The sequence below is a fragment of the Maniola jurtina genome, chromosome 25, assembly GCF_905333055.1.
Source record: "Maniola jurtina chromosome 25, ilManJurt1.1, whole genome shotgun sequence".
Classification (NCBI taxonomy): domain Eukaryota; kingdom Metazoa; phylum Arthropoda; class Insecta; order Lepidoptera; family Nymphalidae; genus Maniola; species Maniola jurtina.
In genome coordinates, this window is record NC_060053.1 from 1,876,067 (window position 1) to 1,895,979 (window position 19,913).

The 19,913-nt window shown below is 38.1% G+C and overlaps 1 long non-coding RNA gene across 1 annotated transcript; it reads right to left on the reverse strand.

The window, feature by feature from the left end:
* Positions 1–732: 732 nt before the first annotated feature.
* On the reverse strand, positions 733–11,501 carry LOC123877964. The gene is made up of 3 exons (XR_006798711.1): positions 11,338–11,501; positions 2,853–2,859; positions 733–748 (listed from the first exon to the last, which is right to left on the reverse strand). It is a non-coding gene; the product is annotated as an uncharacterized LOC123877964 (long non-coding RNA).
* Between the last annotated feature and the right edge of the window lie 8,412 nt (positions 11,502–19,913).

Sequence of the window (19,913 nt, forward strand, 5' to 3'; positions counted from 1 at the left end):
ATGATGATAAAGATTAGGGCTGTGAGGTCTGGGAAGCCAATGGAGCGGGACAAGGACAACGCTCTGCGTAAGCAACGTCAGTAATTGGCGGAACTGTCTAAAAAATCTTGCCCAGGACAAATTCAAAGTCAAAGCCATTTTATTCAAATAGGTAGCCTTGCCCTTTTCACAGTTAATTATTATTATTTTTTTACAAAAATAGCGAGCAAACTAACAAACGGGTCACCTGATATTAAGTGATTACCAGCGCCCATGAACACTTGCAGCACCAGAGGAACCATTGATGCGTTGCGGGCTTTCAGGAATAATATGTTGGTCCGCCTCTTGAATAACCCCATGTTGTAATCTAGTGGGAACACCGCCGATGGAAATTGATTCCACAGTTGTTATGACTTGGAGAGGCATTAAAGATGTAGGCATTAAGTTTACAACTTTTTCGCATCTACCTTACATATTCTACTCGCCGCGTGTTCCTGACGTGTCGTTTATCACCCCATATGAGTGGACATGCGAGTTTTTATGGCTCCGTCAAGTTAGCACCGGGAAGAGGAGTTTCCGTATATTTTCCTTATTATGACGTTTTCTGCTTACTCTGACTTTTGATGATAGCTTTTGTGTTGTTGACACTCTCGAGTATTTCAACGGCTCTAACAGATTTCAAAGTTCTAGATTAAATTCCCTTTCTAGGGTTCCGTACTTCAAAAGGAAAAACGGAATTATAGGATCACTTTGTTGTCTGTCTATCTGTCTATCTGTCTGTCTGTTTTTTTCAATTGATCTAAAGAAATAGAAAATGCGTTGATCAGCAATCGATTCCTATAAAATCAGCTCATTTTCTAGATCAAGTTAGGTAATCAGTCTAGTAATTAATTTAGTTGGTATCCATAGCTGTATGCAGGCTATACGGTATGGCTAGCAAAAAATCGAATCCGCCAAAAGACCAAGTTCAACGGAATAATAAACGGAATAATGAATAACGGAATACAGTGGACCCCCGGTAATCCGACAAACGTTTTGTTGGGCAGTGTCGGACTATCGAATTTGTCGGATTATAGAGTACTGCCCCCTATAGTCCGGCGTTTTTTATTAAAGAGTACCTTGTAATCCGACAAAATAAAGATCCAACGATAATATTCTATACGTAGTTCGTTAAGTTCAACGGAATCATGAGTGATTCGAGTAAATTAGATGTGAAAGTGAGAATTGTGCCTAAGTACAAAAGAATTTTAGTAAATTAGTGTCGGCACTTGAGTTTATGATAACCGAGAATTTGTCTTCACTTTTACATAGGCAATGAGCTTTTCTTTTCTGGGGTTTTATAATATCTTTATTTGAATCAGTAAAAATCGAATCTGGATTTTTTCCACAGCTGTGCCAACGATGTTTTCTTTATATTTCTTTATTTCAGGTTTGTTCAGTAATTCCGACGCTTGTATTATGTTTGGGCGCAATAAAAAACCGATTTGGAATGTCGTCGGTATTATCAAGTCGTCGTAAACAGGACGTTAGGCGCAGATGGTGCGCGACGAAGGGTCCCTAGGGCGTTACACTGTCGACGAGTAGGTACCTATATACTAGGTACATACCTACAAATGAAAAACTGACGATCTGCCTATCTGTCTTATTTTTAACCCCCGACCCAAAAAGAGGGGTGTTATAAGTTTGACGTGTGTATCTGTGTATCTGTCTGTGGCATCGTAGCTCTTAAACTAATGAAGCGATTTCAATTTAGTTTTTTTGTTTGAAAGGTGGCTTGATCGAGAGTGTTCTTAGCTATAATTCAAGAAAATCGGTTCAGCCGTATAGTTATCTTACTTTGAAAATTGAAACACATTTAATTTTTTTTTTAAATGATGTAACAACAAATTCGCGGTTTTCAAATTTATTCCTGTACTTGTGCTATAAGACTAACCTACCTACCAAATTTCATGATTCTAAGTCAACGGGAAGTGCCCTTTAGGTTTCTAGACAAACAGACAAACAGACAACAACGTGACCCTATAAGGGTTCCGTTTTTCCTTTTGAGGTACGGAACCTTAAAAAGCGATGGAACCATTTCCTTTATGGTTTTACAAAGATACTTGAAATGTGGAAAAAAAAAACAGGAAAATAATCAAATTCGATCGCAAAGGGACCCTCTTTTTGATGTTCAAATCGGTTTAAAATGAAATACCAACAGGAGCGGAAGGGACCTGGTATTGACATTACTCCATTTCCCCTTAACTGTGGGGGCGAAAGCGTTCATTCCAAGATAGGACCAAAAAAACTCCATTTTATATGTAAAAACTAGTAATGAATTAAAATAATTCAGGGTGAAAAATCCATACTAATTATAAATGCGAAAATGTGTCTGTCTGCCTGTCTATCTGTCTGCTACCTTTTCACGGTCCGATAACAGTTTAACCGATTCTGATACTAACTTTGGTACAGAGTAAGCTTATTTCCCGGGGACGGACATAGGCTACTTTTTATCCCGGAAAATCGAAGAGTTCCCACGGGATTCCTAAAGACCTATCCGGTCAACCGATTTATATGGGTACCAAGGTAGCTTGCGTCCATGTTATTGACATAGACAATTTTTTATCCCGGAAAACCGAACAGTTCCCACGGGATCTTCAAAAACCTAAATCCACGCGGACGAAGTCACGGGCATCCTCTAGTCAGCTATAATATCATTCCAATACCTTAGGAGTTGGGATCCTAACGCCTATCAATTTTTTTCTTCAGATACAAATTAGCCCTTGACTGCAATCTCACCTGGTGGTAAGTGATGATGCAGTCTAAAATGGAAGCGGGTTAACCTGGCAGGTTTTACTAGCCCATACCGCTTTGGTTTCTGCACGGCATCGTACTGGAACGCTTAATCGCTTAGCGGTACGGCTTTGCCGGTAGGGTGGTAGGCTGAGAGGAAATCCGTGTACCAGCAATGATCATGATAATGATAATTGATTTGATATAGTGAGAAATCGAACCTGCCTCCCTTGGATGCTGTATACAGGCGAGATTGTACAGAATCGCCGCGCACAATTACAATGGAACAAAATGATTAATTGTCATGAAATATTCGCGAAAAGCGTCGGACTAATTACACGCTGGTTGCGTACATTAAAAATTAAATGACGTGCAATTGTATGAATTCATGTAGCTAGGGTTGACGATCGCATAGTTTTACAGGCACTATGAATGAATTAATGAATGAATTGTAAGGTTATTTTTAAAAATTGATTTGAGTTGTCAAAAATAATATAAAATTATTAATTTATCTAATGCAGGTAGTTTGATAAAATCGATATTTCGCTCATTCGATGTCATACAATCTGTTGCTAGGAGGCCAACAAGTTTGAACTTGCATAAATACGGGTGTTTCGAAGGTTTTAGTTTAGTCTCCTTCTGAGATTCGGAGCGATATCGCATATTTTCGGTATTTGGATTGTGAACTGAATAATTAGATGTTGTGATAGCAATCACGCTCTAATTAAATTATTTATTTTGGCATTAGTTTGTTTAGATTAAAACTCTCGGATAACCTTACACATTAAACTTGTGTTTTTTTTGTGTTGGTTTTGGAGAGGACATTCCAATAATTCGATAAAAATATTTAAATAATACCTGCTTTTCTGAGTGACGCCAATAATTCAGAAGCGGGACGTGTCTCACGTTGCCTTAATTTCGCTTTGGTATCTTTTTGTAAACAACCCACATTTGATTAAATTTTTTTATTGAGTTTGATTTGGTGATTAAAATTTTTAGTTTTTTTAAAGAATTTAGTCTTTTGTGTAGTGGAAAGTAATTTGCAATAAGTGGTTCAGATTTTGTATACTTACATCGAATGAGAAGTTAGTCGTTTGGATTTATTGTTGACTGGATATTAAAACTGAGAGTTCGGCAGTTCAAGGATAGGTTTTAACGATTTGACGGAGGGCAGGATAGCCCATAATTTGGATTTGACGTAGGGCAAGGAAGCCCGCGACTGACATGACAAGATTGATTAGAAACACGAGGACGTGTTACATTCAGGACGGCCGAACTGTAAGGTTATTTTTAAAAATTGATTTGAGTTGTCAAAAATAATATAAAATTATTAATTTATCTAATGCAGGTAGTTTGATAAAATCGATATTTCGCTCATTCGATGTCATACAATCTGTTGCTAGGAGGCCAACAAGTTTGAACTTGCATAAATACGGGTGTTTCGAAGGTTTTAGTTTAGTCTCCTTCTGAGATTCGGAGCGATATCGCATATTTTCGGTATTTGGATTGTGAACTGAATAATTAGATGTTGTGATAGCAATCACGCTCTAATTAAATTATTTATTTTGGCATTAGTTTGTTTAGATTAAAACTCTCGGATAACCTTACACATTAAACTTGTGTTTTTTTTGTGTTGGTTTTGGAGAGGACATTCCAATAATTCGATAAAAATATTTAAATAATACCTGCTTTTCTGAGTGACGCCAATAGAATATACTTTTACTGTACACCACAAAATTAATACTGAAAAAACACGTAAAACAAAACAAAAATATATTAAATAAAGTGGACCTCTGGTAATCCGACAAACGTTTTGCAGGACCTTGTCGAACTATCGAATTTGTCGGATTATAGAGTACTGCCTAAGACCCCCTATAGTCCGGATTTTTTTACAAAAGGGTACCTTGTAATCCGACAAATTACAGATCCAATGATAAGATTCTATGTTATTCACAACTCTGAGAAACAAAATCATATACTTCACTATGTATGTCAAATTTCGTAAATTCAATAAAAATAGTCATATCGGTTTACAGGGGGTGCCGGATTAGACAGGGGCCGGATTACCGGGGGTCCACTGTATTTTATTTTTTTAAACATTATTATTTTATTATTTATAGTATTACATTATTTAAATATTTAAATATAATTATATATTTATGTATTCTAATATTATACATAAATGTAGGTATATCTATAGCTATGGACGTGCACCATTTTGGTTACCTGGAAGAGATCGCTAGCGATAAGGCCGCCAAATTGTACCTACCTGCCTATATTTTGTTGTGCTTTGTATGAGTTTTTATAGGCAGGTACAATTTGGCGGCCTTATCGCTACCTAGCGATCTCTTTCAAACAACCAAAATGGTGCAAAGGACATAGCAATAGATATTAGAGGTAGGTGATCCATGAAAATCATGATGATTTATAAAAATTAAAAATTGCTTTTTCTTGTACCGTGGTACGGAACCAATCGTGTGTGAGTATGAGTTGCACTTGACCGATGTTATAAATGAAGCTACCTTGAACTTCATACTGAAATAACAAAGAAAACTACCTTTCTCAAACTGAGTGATGAACAGCCCTACAATGTCCAACAAAATTAAATTAAATCCGTACATAATGCACACTAATTATTCTATTTAAAAGTAATTTGTTTCAATTTAATAATTCTGGAATATGATACAGGTAACAATTATGTTAACTGTATGAAAACTAGAAGCATACAAGTGAAATTAAATTAATCAATGAATGAAGGTGCTGGTCATCGTGAAGTTCTATTGTGACAAGCTCTATATCTACATATGTATATTATGATGTTCCCTGAGGGGTCTCTCCGTCACTCGCTCCATACAAACGTAGTTCGTCTCTCATTGGAATACTAACCAATCATACTCAATGGAATTTTGTAGAAACGTTCCGGGAACTAATATCTATGTCTGTGGTTTTCCAGATTTCCGTTAAAATATTTGGTTTGAAAGTTACGCGGTCTTAAAAATTCACGTACAAATCTTTGAGCCCCTGTAATTTTGAAACTACATATTTTTAGAAAATCTAAAACACCACAGGCATAGAATTAGTTTCTAGAATATGTCTGCAAAACTTCATGGACTTTGGTTGCTTAATATTCAAATGAAATTGGGACTACGATTGTTTGGAGTAAGTGACGGAGAGAGCCCTGTTAATACTTATTAAAACTATTAAAAGTGTTAAAGCAAGTCATTCTCAAACTTTCTTATCATTTCTTACCAAGTCCAATCACCAAAGGACAGGCTATTTTGAAATAGGTATATTTCTTCCCCTCAAGATCTTTTATGCGCGTCCCTTTCCTTGGGCATCACCCTAAATTCCCCAAAAAGACCCATGTCATAGCATATTGATGGTTATAAAGCTGATTCCCCACCGGTCAATAATATGCTAATGTGGATTATCCTATGGAATGTATATTATAATTTCTTGATCCCATGGAATGTATGGCTAGCTGTGATAGTCTAGTGGTTAGAACGTCCGCCTCCTAATCGGAGTTCGGGGGTTCGATCCCGGGCACGCACCACTAACTTTTCAGTTATGTGCGTTTTACGCAAATAAATATCACTTGCTTCAACGGTGAAGGAAACCTGCATGCCTGAGAGTTCTTCATGTACTCAAAGGTGTGTGAAGTCTGCCAATCCGCATTGGGCCAGCGTGGCAGACTATGGCCTAAAGCCTTCTCTTTCTGAGAGGAGACCCGTACTCAGTAGTGGGGCGGAAATGGGTTGATCACCATCTAGATAACTCAAGAATGTTTACTCTATGGAGTTCCATCCCATGCACGCACCTCTTTCTTTTCGGAGTTATGGTTGAAAACTAAAACCCGACTGCGATCGTCTTAATAAACGCTGAAATATTATAGTAAAATTGTTTTTCTGTCGCTTGGTATATTTTAACATTGTACCAATTTTATATTTATGAACTCAGAAGTTTTTCCTCTTTCATTTGATAGTCGAGTGGGATAGGTACATACTTACTCAATACAATTGCAAAAAAATATTTTTGGAGACCCCCACTTTTTGGACATAACATCCGTCAGGTGGTTTTTTTTTTCGTATAAAATGTAGATTATGTCACCTGGACCCTTACGACGAATCGATTGACACCTCATTCATCAAAATCGGCTCAGTAATGTACGCGCTACGTTGGAACACACAAATACAAACATACATACATAGATAACCCTTCCTTTTGGCTTCGCCGTAATCGAGTAAAAACTAACGTATAATAATAAAATTTATTTATTTATTTACTAATTTATTTACTATTTTCGCAGTATGTTCGCAAGAATGCTCGACGAGGTACAATAAATACTAAAGGGTTACAGTAAGTACAAAGGGTATTCGTAAAATGAAATCGACAAGCGAGATACAATTATTTATCGTTGGGTATAAATCCGTCGGCTTACCAGTAGGTATATGCTCCGGCTGGGACTAGCGAGGAAAAGGAAAATAGTTCTCAAGTTAGCATTTCTGTCACTTGTAGTATTTGTACAGATAAGTGGATATTTGACATGGAAGTATATATCCACGCGAATAGTGTGGATACTTCTGTGCTTCTGAGATTTCTTGTTTAGAAATGCCTACATCTTCTGTAAAATACATCTGATAACCTACCCGGCACAGTGGTGGGTATTATGGTCTTATGTATGAGAGGTCATAGAATCGATTACCGCCAGGGGCAGACGGACAGACGGACAGACGGATAGACGGATAGACGGACAGATGGACAGACAAACAGACAACAAATTGATCCTACAAGGGTTCCGTTTTTCCTTTTGAGGTACGGAACCCTAAAAATTTAGTTATTTTTTACACGACTACCTTTTTACCGCGACTACGATCTGCATGGATTTAGATTTTTTAAAGATTCCTTTGGAATTTACCAAAAATTGAGTCCAAAGTTCGTGATTTCGATCATTTTTAAACCCCCGACCCAAAAAGAGGGGTGTTATAAGTTTGACGTGTGTATCTATGTATCTGTGTATCTGTCTGTGGCATCGTAGCTCCTAAACTAATGAACCGATTTTAATTTAGTTTCTTTTGTTTGAAAGGTGGCTTGATCGAGAGTGTTCTTAGCTATAATCCAAGAAAATCGGCTCAGCCGTTTGAATGTTATCAGCTCTTTTCTAGTTACTGTAACCTTCACTTGTCGGGGGTGTTATAAATTTTTAACTTACACTTGTACTAAACACATTTCCTAGGAATTCTACACATCAGTAGGCAGGTATAGTATACTGTAGTAGTAATACCATAGCAAGTAGATATAATTAGGGATTTTCACTGAATTCATTAGCGTGGCGCGGCGGTGAGCTATAAAACTCGAATTTACTCTTCTTATCGTCGAGATGCTGCGGCAAGCTGCCAGTCTTTACTTTAATTGCGAGCGCAAGCATCCCTGATACGATATAAAGTATTAGATTATAATCATACCTAATTGATGTTTTTTTAACCCCCGACCAAAAAAGAGGGGTGTTATAAGTTTGACGTGTGTATCTGTGTGCCTGTGTATCTGTCTGTGGCCTCGTAGCTCCTAAACTATTGAACCGATTTTAATTTAGTTTTTTTTGTTTGAAAAGTGGCTTGATCGAGAGTGTTCTTAGCTATCAAAATCGGTTCAGCCGTTTGAAAATTATCAGCTTTTTCTAATTATTTCTGTAACCTTCGTTTGTCGGGGGTGTTATTTTTAGTTTACACTAGTTAATACTTGTTAATGAAAATATTACAAGAAAACTTAAATCTAATTACTTACTATACAAATCATGCCCGCGTGGAATGGTGCCAAGAATACTGGCTGCATTTCCACGCTGGACAGCTAGGCTGATCCGTTGCGCAAAAAATGAGCCAGCCCTTCTGTCACCCGATGAGGCTATTAAACGAGGTGAAATGTCTCGTAATTTTTATTTAGCACTATGACTCCATGGGCCCAGGGTCTCCTCTCCATTGATTTTTAGTTTATTGTACGTAGTACCTACCTACTTAGTTCATTTTACAAAGCAGATAGCATTAAGTTTAATATTTCTTAATATGTAGTATAGAAGTTGGCGTTATTTTGCGGAAGTCCATGATATTCAAGGGACCAAAAGCTTAATTTGCTATAATCCGCTAAACCAAACAAATCTGTATGGTGCAACATGCAGCATGCGACATGCACCGCCCGCCCTCCCACTGATAAACATGCAGAAAAAGACAGCCACCAAGCAAGCCATACGCACCACCACACAAATCGCAAAACCACTCACGTTTCGCTTCATTTCGTTTCATTATTTAATTGATTAAAACGCACTCACTCAAAAGTTTGAGATGCGTTTCCGGAATCGAACCCCCGACCTCTTGAATGGAAGGTGGACCTCTTAACCACTGGGCTATCACGGCTCTACTTAGTTATTAAGCTGTCAAAGGCAAGTACAAAGCACACAGAAACCTGGCGAAACTTGTGAAACAATTCAGTTTCAAATGTTTAAGTTTTAAGCCGAGACATGCCCGACGTGAGATATCAAATTAAGTTACGTACGTGTTCAAATTAAATATTAGCAGAGCTATTTTAATGTTAACTTAGTTAAGTTACGGGGATAATAATATAATTATTTACTAGCTGATGCCCGCGACTTCGTTCACGTGGATTTAGGTTTTTAAGAATCACGTGGGAACTCTTTGATTTTCCGGGACAAAATGTAGTCTATGTCACTATCCAGGTCTTTAACTATACCCGTGCATAAAATCATGTCGATCCTTTGCTCCGTTGTGGAGTGACCATCAAATCAACAAACAAACTCACTTTCGCATTTATTTCTGTACCTATCTAATACTTATTATGAGAAGTGAAACCTATGGCTTTTAAGCCCTTCTCACTCTGAGAAGAGACCTGTGTTCTCAGTAGTGGGCCGGTTGATTATGAGGATGACGATGATGATGAAATCTATACGAATTTACGTATACTTATATTATTTTAACGGACTCCCTGGCGCTGTGGTTAGCGGGTCTTATTAGTGGGAGGTCCCGGGTTCGATTCCCGCCAGGGGTTTAAAATTTCATAATTTCCAAATTTGTGGTCTGGTCTGGTGGAAGGCTTCGGCCGTGGCTAGTTACCATCCACCCGGCGAAGCCGTGTCGCCAAACGGTTTAACATTTCGGTACGATACCGTTAGAAACCAGAACTTATGGGTTTAATGAAAACTGCCATAGCCCTTCCACGTTAGCCCGCTTCCATCTTATTCTGCATCATCACTTACCACCAGGTGAGATTGCAGTCAAGGTCTAACTTGTATCTGAATAGAAAAAAAATAATGATATAACTTCTCTAATCGAAATTCAAACTCTTGAAGGCTTGAATTTCTTACAAAGCTAAATCGACAATCCAGATTTGAGAATAATAAATTGGAAATTAATTTCGGGGTCCAATAGAGTCATCAAACGCAGATTTCTTCGCGGCTGTCATCCCGTCCTGTCATCGCGCTCGATATTTCACGAGGACCCTGACTGCTGGTGACAGGTGAGGGTGGGGTGGGGGTGTCAGCGATAACTTATTATCTATCAAAGATGTAGAGTACCTACCTACCTACGGTGTTTTTAGCGTATTACACAGTCGAAGATTATTTTAAACGACACAAGTGTAAATCAAAAATTTATAACACCCCTCGACAAGTGAAGGTACAAGGTTGGATTTGACCCGTTCTTCGCTCCAGCAATACGCGGAACTGCAATCACTTTTATACATGACATAATACTTCGAATTTTAAAAGAGAGCAACCGCCGAGTTTCTTACCGATTCCATTAAGTAGGTCATTCCAAAGTAGTTCTAAATAAAGATTTTTCATTTTTCATTTTTTCATTCCGAACCAGTGGTCGCTTCACTTGATGATTCAAGCAGCACTTGTAAAAGTTTATAGACAGGTGAGGGTGGGGCGAGAGTGTCAGAGATAATTTATCTTTCAAAGCTAGATGGCTTGACTCTACCTATTAGTACCTATAGAGCAACGTGTTTTTTAATGTTCCGTACCTGAAAGGTGCCAATGTGACTCTATTACTAACTCCGCTGTCTGTCCATCTGTCAGTCAGAAGGTTTTATCTCATGAACCGTAAAAGGTAGAGACTTGTCACAGAATGTGTATCGCTATTGCCACTATAACAACAAATAGGTAATAAAAATTTCAAAATAACCGCCATGGAAATTAAAAAAAAATTGAAAATTCAATTTCTCGTACAGAACCCTTCGTGTGCGAATGAGACTCGCACTTGACCGATTTTTATTTGATATAGTGTGCGTCGCAAGTCACTCAATTCTAAGTAAGTAACACGATGTACAGGACAATGGATTAAATATATACGTGGCTAGTTACCACCCTACCGGCAAAGTCGTGCCACAAAGCGATTTAGCGTACCGGTACGATGGCGTGTAGAAACCAAAGGAGTATGAGTTTAATGAAAACTGCCATACCCCTTCCAGTTTAGCCCGCATATTAGACTGAATCATCACTTACCACCAGGTGAGATTGCAGTGGAGGGCTAACTTGTATCTGAACTAATAAATAAAATTAAAGTGACTGTCTGTTTGAACGGCTAATCTTCGGAATGACTAAACCTATTTTGATGGGACTTTCATAGACAAGTACCTAGAGTATTAACCAAGGAGTAACATAGGCTACTTTTTTAACCGACTTTAAAAATGGAGTTGTGTTTTTCTATCTATGCACTGATATCTCCGAGATTTCTGAACCGATTTGCGTAATTAAAAAAAAAGCTAATTAAATTTTGTTCTTATCTTAAGTCATCAAAAAGTAATAATCTGAAAACATATTTTAGTAAAGCTATCAGTCTCAATAAAAGGGAGATCGTTTTTATCACAATTAAGGGCCATAATAATTTCATGATTCATGAGTCAGGCTCAGGGCCACTTAAGTGAGGATATTTTTTTTCTCATAATTAGCGAAATTTCCGGGGCCAAGTAATTAGCAATTAGTTGTTTGCGTTGGGTGAAATTAAAGCGCAAAAATGCCTTTGAAAACATTTTAAGGTCCAACTTTAGCTGAAAAACGTTGATGACCAAGGTCCTAATGGTTCAGACGTCGGCCTATTCGGAGGATCTGGGGTTTTGATTCCAGCCACAGACTTGAAATGAAAATGAATCTATATTCTATATACATATCCCACTAATATTATAAAGGCGAAAGTTTGTATGTGTGTGTGTGTGTATGTTTGTTACACGCAAAAATGTTCCTTCACGCAAAAACCACTGGACGGATTTAGCTGAAATTCAGAATGGAGATAGATAATATCCTGGATTAGCACATAGCCTACTTTTTATCCCGGAAAATTAAAGAGTTCCCATGGAATTTTGAAAAACCTAAATCCACGCGGACGAAGTCGCGGGAGTCAGCTAGTATATTATAAGAGGGAAAGATGACTGACTGGTCTATCAACGCACAGCTTAAACTACTGGATGGATCTGGATGTTCGGCAGATAACTATTTATTATGACGTAGACATCCGCTAAGAAAGGATTTTTGAAAATTTATCTCCTAAGAGGATAAAATAGTGGGTTAAAATTGTGTAGTCCACGCGAACAACGTACAACAACAACGCGAACAAAGTAGCGGAAGTAAGCGGGATTATAAGGGTAACTGGTAAGTCTACTTTTTACTTGGTTATTTTATTACACTGATCGCGATTGTTTTGCTGTTACCCATATTGTATGTTAAAAAACCGGCCAAGTACGATTCAGACTCGCGCACCAAGGATCCGTACCTACTTGGGTTTTTTTTCCGTTATTTTGCACGATAAATCAAACTTTTTATCCCGAAAAATCAGTTTCCACGGGATTTTCAAGCGAACGAAGCGGGCATCATCTAGTAACAAGTGTAAATTAAAAATTTATAACACCCCCGACAAGTGAAGGTTACAGTCACTAGAAAAGAGCTGATAACTTTCAAACGGCTGAACCGATTTTCTTGGATTATAGCTAAGAACACTCTCGATCAAGCCACCTTTCAAACAAAAAAAACTAAGTTAAAATCGGTTCATTAATTTAGGCGCTACGGTGCCACAGACAGATACACACGTCAAACTTATAACACCCCTCTTTTTGGGTCGGGGGTTAAAAAATAAAGTACTTAGGTCACAATATATGCTAGGTTTAAGCGATTTAGGTTTAAATTAGGAGATCATTCTACCTCCATACATTTTTGGGCCTTTTCTGAAAGTGCCGGCCAACGAAAAAAAATGGTACGGATCGTTAGAACTAGCCATTTGGAGTAATAGTTATTATGGCAGAAAAGTTGTAGGATTGTTCTGAACCAAGTTATACAAGGTCGAAGATTCGTCATTTTCATACATTTTATTGATTTCTAAAAGTACTGGGAAACATAAAATAAAGTTAGATATTGCTAGAACTAATGATTTGAAGCAATTATCATTATGACCCAAAGGCTGTGGGGCCATTATATGTCGTGCTATACAAGTTATACAAAAAATTAATATACTTGGTATAATTAACTGCAACCGATTTTATGATTTTGTTACTGTTCTGATTGTTTTATATGAATTTGAATATACGTACAAATATTTTGACTCCCACGAAGTGCTGGATCAGCCGCAATGTGGACAAAATTCGTTTATACATACCTGGATTGTATGCGGCCTTGTTAATACTAGGTGATCTCATCCAGCCATCTCCCAAACTTCTGCCACTGGGAATTGTGATGAATGCATCATTTGGTTATACGTACTGTTCACCATAGTAACTACGGGCTTGCTTCAGTCGATAGCTGCCCAAAGCAACCTGCGTCAATTCTTTTGTGAATCTAGGAAAGTCATTGAACGGAGGATGTTGGCTTCCATAGCCTGGAAATGAGCTATTCTTCTATTATAATTACATATTGTTTGTGATAACAAGTTCTGTTGAACTGTTTTGCTCATTGACCGTTCATGGATTACGTCAAGAAAATCACGTGCATGCATGTTATTGTCTATCAGAACATGATAGCCTTTCAGCAATGCTGACAAAATCCTGAAATAATCGGAGATATTACTTAATGTCCGGTTACAAATCCTGAATAACCCTGAGTAAACAAAAATCTCTTCCAAAGCGGTCGTTAATCATTTACATTATCCAGCAGCAAATGGTAAAAAGTCTAGATTTATTGGCTTGGTCAGTAGTTAGCTGGGTTTTATACTGATGTTTTGTTACTGGCATTTGTGCCATATAACCGCACACCTCAAAAAAGAAAGATTACCTCAAGATTGTTTATGGTATCTCTAAAACCATGGACTAAGATAAAAATCCAGTAAAAATCTTCTATATCATTTAAGGTATCGTTTAAAATCTGGGCATTGGAAGTTGCTGCAGCGTGTAGATTATTGTTCCATCGCAACAAATATAAAGGCTTTTAGTGGTTTCGGAACTTGTGGTTAGGGTATGATTTTCACTGAAAAAAGTAAATAGTGCTTTTCTGAAGATATATGTACATGCCTGTATCTATCTGTACATGCCCTTTATAGATAGCCTTTTTTTCTTGAGGCATGCGGTTATGTGACATAAATGCTAGAAACAAAACATTTAAATGAAACCCAGCTAATTACTGACCAAACCAATAAATCTAAGCTTGTTACCATTTGCCGCTGGATGGTGGAAGTGATGAACAATTGCTTTAAAAGAGATTTTCGTTTGCTCAGGATTGATCAGAGTGACCGGGCATTAAGTAACGTGATCGATTATTTCAGGATCGCGGTAACATCGCTAAACAGCTATCATGTTCTGATAGACAATAACGTGTACTACAGACGTGATTTCCTTGACAAAATCCATGAACTGGTCAATGAGTAAAACAGTTCAGCAGAACTTGTTATCACAAACAATATGTAATTATAATAGAAGAAGAGCTCATTTCCAGGCTATGGAAGCCGACATCCTCCGTTCAATAACTTTCCTAGATTCACAGAAGAATTGACGCAGGTTGATTTGGGCAGCTATCGACTGAAGCAAGCCCAAAGTTACTATAGTGAACAGTACTTATAACCAAATGGTGCATTCATCACAGAGCTCGCTGGAGATATCCCAATTCCCAGTGGCAGAAGTTTGGAAGATGGCTGAATGAGATCACCTAGTATTACAAGGCCGCATACAATCCAGGTATGTATAAATGAATTTTGTCCACATTGCAGCTGATCCAGCACTTCGTGGGGGTCAAAATAATTGTACGTGTATTCAAATTCGTATAAAACAATCAGAACAGTAACAAAATCATAAAATCGGTTGCAATTAATTATACAAAGTATATTAATTTTTTGTATAACTTGTATAACACGACATATAATGGCCCCACAGCCTTTGGGTCATAATGATAATTGCTTCAAATCATTAGTTCTAGCAATATCTAACATTATTTTATGTTTCCCAGTACTTTTAGAAATCAATAAAATGTATGAAAATGACGAATCTTCGACCTTGTATAACTTGGTTCAGAACAATCCTACAACTTTTCTGCCATAATAACTATTACTCCAAATGGCTAGTTCTAACGATCCGTACCATTTTTTTTCGTTGGCCGGCACTTTCAGAAAAGGCCCAAAAATAATGATCTCCTTTAGGCTTCGCTAAGTAGCCTAAGCACCGTATTCGTAGCATTTGGCACGCGATCTGTGAATGAGTATCACAAAAGCAGCGATTCAAGTTTTTGCTCTCGCAAAACATAAGGTTGGAGAAAAACTTGGCATCGGTCGTGTATTGTTTTCTGTTAAAGCGGTGCCAGATTTTCTGGTAGAGATTTTTTGAGTTTAAAAAGACTTTTTGTGTTAGCGAAGCTGGAATTTTCAAATATTTTTATCAATAGTACCTATATTAGAAAGCTTTGCTTGCCTTGCCTTGAGCGGTGTGCAGACTTGACCTTACCAAAGGGAGATCTCCCACCGAGCGGTTAAGCAATAACCATGTATAGTGTAGATTTCCGAAAACTCTGTTAGTGTGATTTAGATTTGGGTGTTCTTCCTTTACTTCAGCTTTAAGGTACTCGTGCTGCCATCTAGTGAGAGCGTCGTAAGTAGTCAGGCCTGGGTTACGAGTATCCAGTGATTGTTGATTGGTTTCTTCGTATGAGTGAGAAGCGCCATCTGCTTGAGAATGTGACGACCGCCACAGCTAATACACGGGACTAGTGATTGAGAAATTGGTCTTTCAGAGGGTTCGATCCCTGGCAGGCACCTCTAACTTTTCGGAGTTATGTGCATTTTAAGTAATTAAAAATATTGTTACTTACTAGCTTTAATAGTGGTAAGTGATCATGGCTCGGGTCTCTATAGGAAAATCTTGTCATGTGAAGATAACTATAAAAGATTTTTATTTTCATACTAGCCGATGCCCGCGACTTCGCCCGCATGGATTTAGGTTTTTCGAAATCCCGTGGGAACTCTTTGATTTTCCGGGATAAAAAGTAGCCTATGTGCTAATCCAGGATATTATTCCAAATTTCTTCATTCCTTTCCGCCAAATCCGTCCAGTAGTTTTTGCGTGAAGGAGTAACAAACATACACACACACACATACAAACTTTCGCCTTTATAATATTAGTGTGATAGATGAAGCAGCAAGCTTAGAGTTTTCATAATAATCTAATCTATCAAACATGTCAGTAGCATAAATAGAAAAGGTAAACTCCATCAGGCAACCAGTCAGCTTGGAGTCACGGGCGCCGTGGGCGTCATGGGCGCTGTGGGCGCGTAAACACGGAGCACGGAGAACGTATAAACTAGCTTCCTAATAAAGTTGCCTTATCAAACAGGAATACGTGACTAACCCGGGTTGGCTTGGGTCGGGACACACGGACTTCTCGGCTTTTTCCACTCGAATACAAGTTAAGTTAAAAATTTATAAAACCCCCGACAAGTGAAGGTTACAGTAACTAGAAAAGAGCTGATAACTTTCAAACGGCTGAACCAATTTTCTTGGATTATAGCTAAGAACAGTCTCGATCAAGCCAAGCCACCTTTCAAATAAATAAAAAAAACTAAATTAAAATCGGTTCATTAGTTTAGGAGCTACGATGCCACAGACAGATACACAATACACACGTCAAACTTATAACACCTCTCTTTTTGGGTCGGGGGTTAAAAATGTAGTAGAGACATAATATTTGCCCGTATGTCACCACAGCCGGCTAGGTGCCCTAAAACTAGGTGTTAAATCACTGCTATCGGTTACACTCGCTGCCAAATACCCGAACCCTGTCCCATTCTTATACCGATACCTGATTTATTTTCTCTCTTTCTGCGTCGTTATCCCCATTGCTGAGGGTCGACACCTTTTCCATTGATCACCTAAGTAATAGGGAAGATTCACTTGTAAGAACCCAGTTAATTATTTATGAAAGTAAATATAATTAGTGTAACAACTATATCCATACTTGCACGATCCCTATTAAGAGGGATCTCTCCGTCACTCGCTCCATACAAAAGTAGTTCCAATTTCGTTTTAATATGAAGCAACCAAAGTCCATGAAATTTTGCAGACATATTCTAGAAACTAATATCTATGCCTGTGGTTTTCCAGATTTCTGTTAAAATATTGGGGTTCAAAGTTACTCGGTCTTAAAAATTTACATACAAATCTTTGAGCCCCTGTAATTTTAAAACTAGATATTTTTAGAAAAATCTAAAACACCACAGGCACAGATATTAGTTTCTAGAATATGTCTGCAAAATTTCATGGACTTTGGTTGCTTAATATTCAAATAAAATTGAAACTACGAATTACGATTGTATGGAGTAAGTGACGGAGAGAGCCCTGTTAATATTAGGTATAAATGCGAAGTTTCGTCTATTGATTTGTCCTTCAATCACGTTGCAAGGGTGATTTTTAACATGGATATAGTTAAAGACCTAGTTAGTGGCATAGACTACGTTTTATCTTGGAAATCCGAGTCCAAGCAGTTCATGTGAGAATTTATATAAAAGTCATAGTCCACCAGCCAAATACGGATTGGCAGACTTCACACACCTTTGAAGACATTATGAAGAATATCCAGTCTGCAGGTTTCCTCATGGTGTTTTCCTTCACTAAAGCAAGTGATATTTATTTTAATTGCTTAAACACGCACATAACTCCGAACCACCAACTTATTGAATAGGTGGGCGTCTTAACCACTAGGTCATCACGGCTCTTTAACTATTCAATCAATCAGGCTGTTTGCGTCCAATGCTGGATATAGGCCTTCCCAAGAATGCGCTACCACACACGATCCTCCGCCTTCCTCATTCACCCACTTCCCGCTATCTTCTTAAGGTCGTCAGTCCAGCGGGTTGGAGGTCGTCCCACACTGCGCTTGCTGATACGCGGTCTCCACTCCAGAACACATCTGGCCCAGCGGCCATCAGTTCTGCGGCAGACGTGGCCTGCCCACTGTCACTTCAGCTGGCTTATTCGTTGAGCTATGTCGGCTTTACCCAATACACTGGACCCCCGGAAATCCGACAAACGTTTTGCAGGGCATTGTCGAACTATCGAATTTGTCGGATTATAGAGTACTGCCTAAGACCCCCTATAGTCCGGAATTTTTTACAAGAGAGTACCTTGTAATCCGACAAATTACAGATCCAATGATAAGATTCTATATGTTATGCATACTCTGAAGTACAAATTATACTTCACTATGTATGTCAAATTTAGTAAATTCAATAATTAGACATGTCGGATTACAGGGGGTGCCGGCCTAGACAGGGGCCGGATTACCGGGGGTCCACTGTAGTTTGCATATTACGAGTGTGTTATTTCTTGTGATTTTTGTAGAAAAGGGCTTTGTTATAGAAACTCGTAAGTTGACCACAGCAAAGCCGCCTCTAGCGAAGATCCCCTAAGGATAAGGCAGAAACTTGAAATTTGCAAAGTTTGGCGGAAAAACTTGTGTGCGTAAATCTCGTTTATCTGACCGACCCGTGTCTTGCGCCCCTTTGTTATAACGCGAGGGGCTACTCTGGATACATCTGGACACGAATAACGATATCGTATCGAGATCATTGCGATAAACTGGACTATACTATTATTCTCAGATCGAGATCCTCAGGGTATGCTCTGAGTGTCCTGAAAATCGCATACCGAAGTACTGGCTTGCCGTACATCGTGGCAACAACCGTAAATAATTTTTATTTTACTCTTGTATTCTATTTTATTTTATTTTATTTTATATTTAAGAAATGGGTGTAAAAAAAAAAATTGCCTGAAAATAAACTATTATTATTATATTGTTATACGAGTAGGTCTCTGGTACGGACTTCCACACGACTCTGACTCGTCTGATGTCGTCTATTCTAACGCTGCACTTTTCAGTGCGAGGTCGCTAATTATAGCATCTCAGGACCCCGACGTCTGTCGGCTTTTAGGCTGCAGCATCTCCAGAGAAAAAAAGGAACCCTTACAGTCTGTCTGTCGTATCTGTCCTGTCAAAGAAATCAAAACCTGTAAGGTTCTCGTTGACCTGGAATCATAAATATAAAAAATGACAGGTAGACAGGTATAGCACAAGTAGGTCAAGGTAAAAATCTGAAACAATGAATTTGTGGTTAAATCACAAAAATAAATAAAAAATGTTATCTCTTGTACGATACGTAATGTATGTACGTAACCCTACGTGTACGAATCCGACTCGCACTTGGCATTGTTTTTGAATATGTGCCCTGCCCATTGGTACTTCAGTATCGCAACTTGTTGAGCTAGTGTTTGTACATAGGTATATCATACTGTAATGAGCTATCGTCAGTGGAGTTCTAAAAGTGCATTACAACATTCTTATCATTTGACGAAGATATTTCACCTGCTTTCATTTGGCCAATCAGACTCATTCGGCTTTTATTTCGTTTTATAGGTACATCAAATACAAAAAAACATTATACACCAAGAGTTGCCAACGAATATTTTATACAGTTTTATTCATAGACTAATGTTTTATTACTTTCCAGTAAAGTATTCTTTTTTGATTTACGCACTGTTAGAACTTCACAGACGCTATGTTTTTGTGGTATCATACTGTTAACAAGTGTAAATTAAAAATTTATAACACCCCCGACAGTGAAGGTTACATACAGTAACTAGAAAAGCGCTGATAACTTTCAAACAGCTGAACTAATTTTCTTGGATTATAGCTAAGAACAC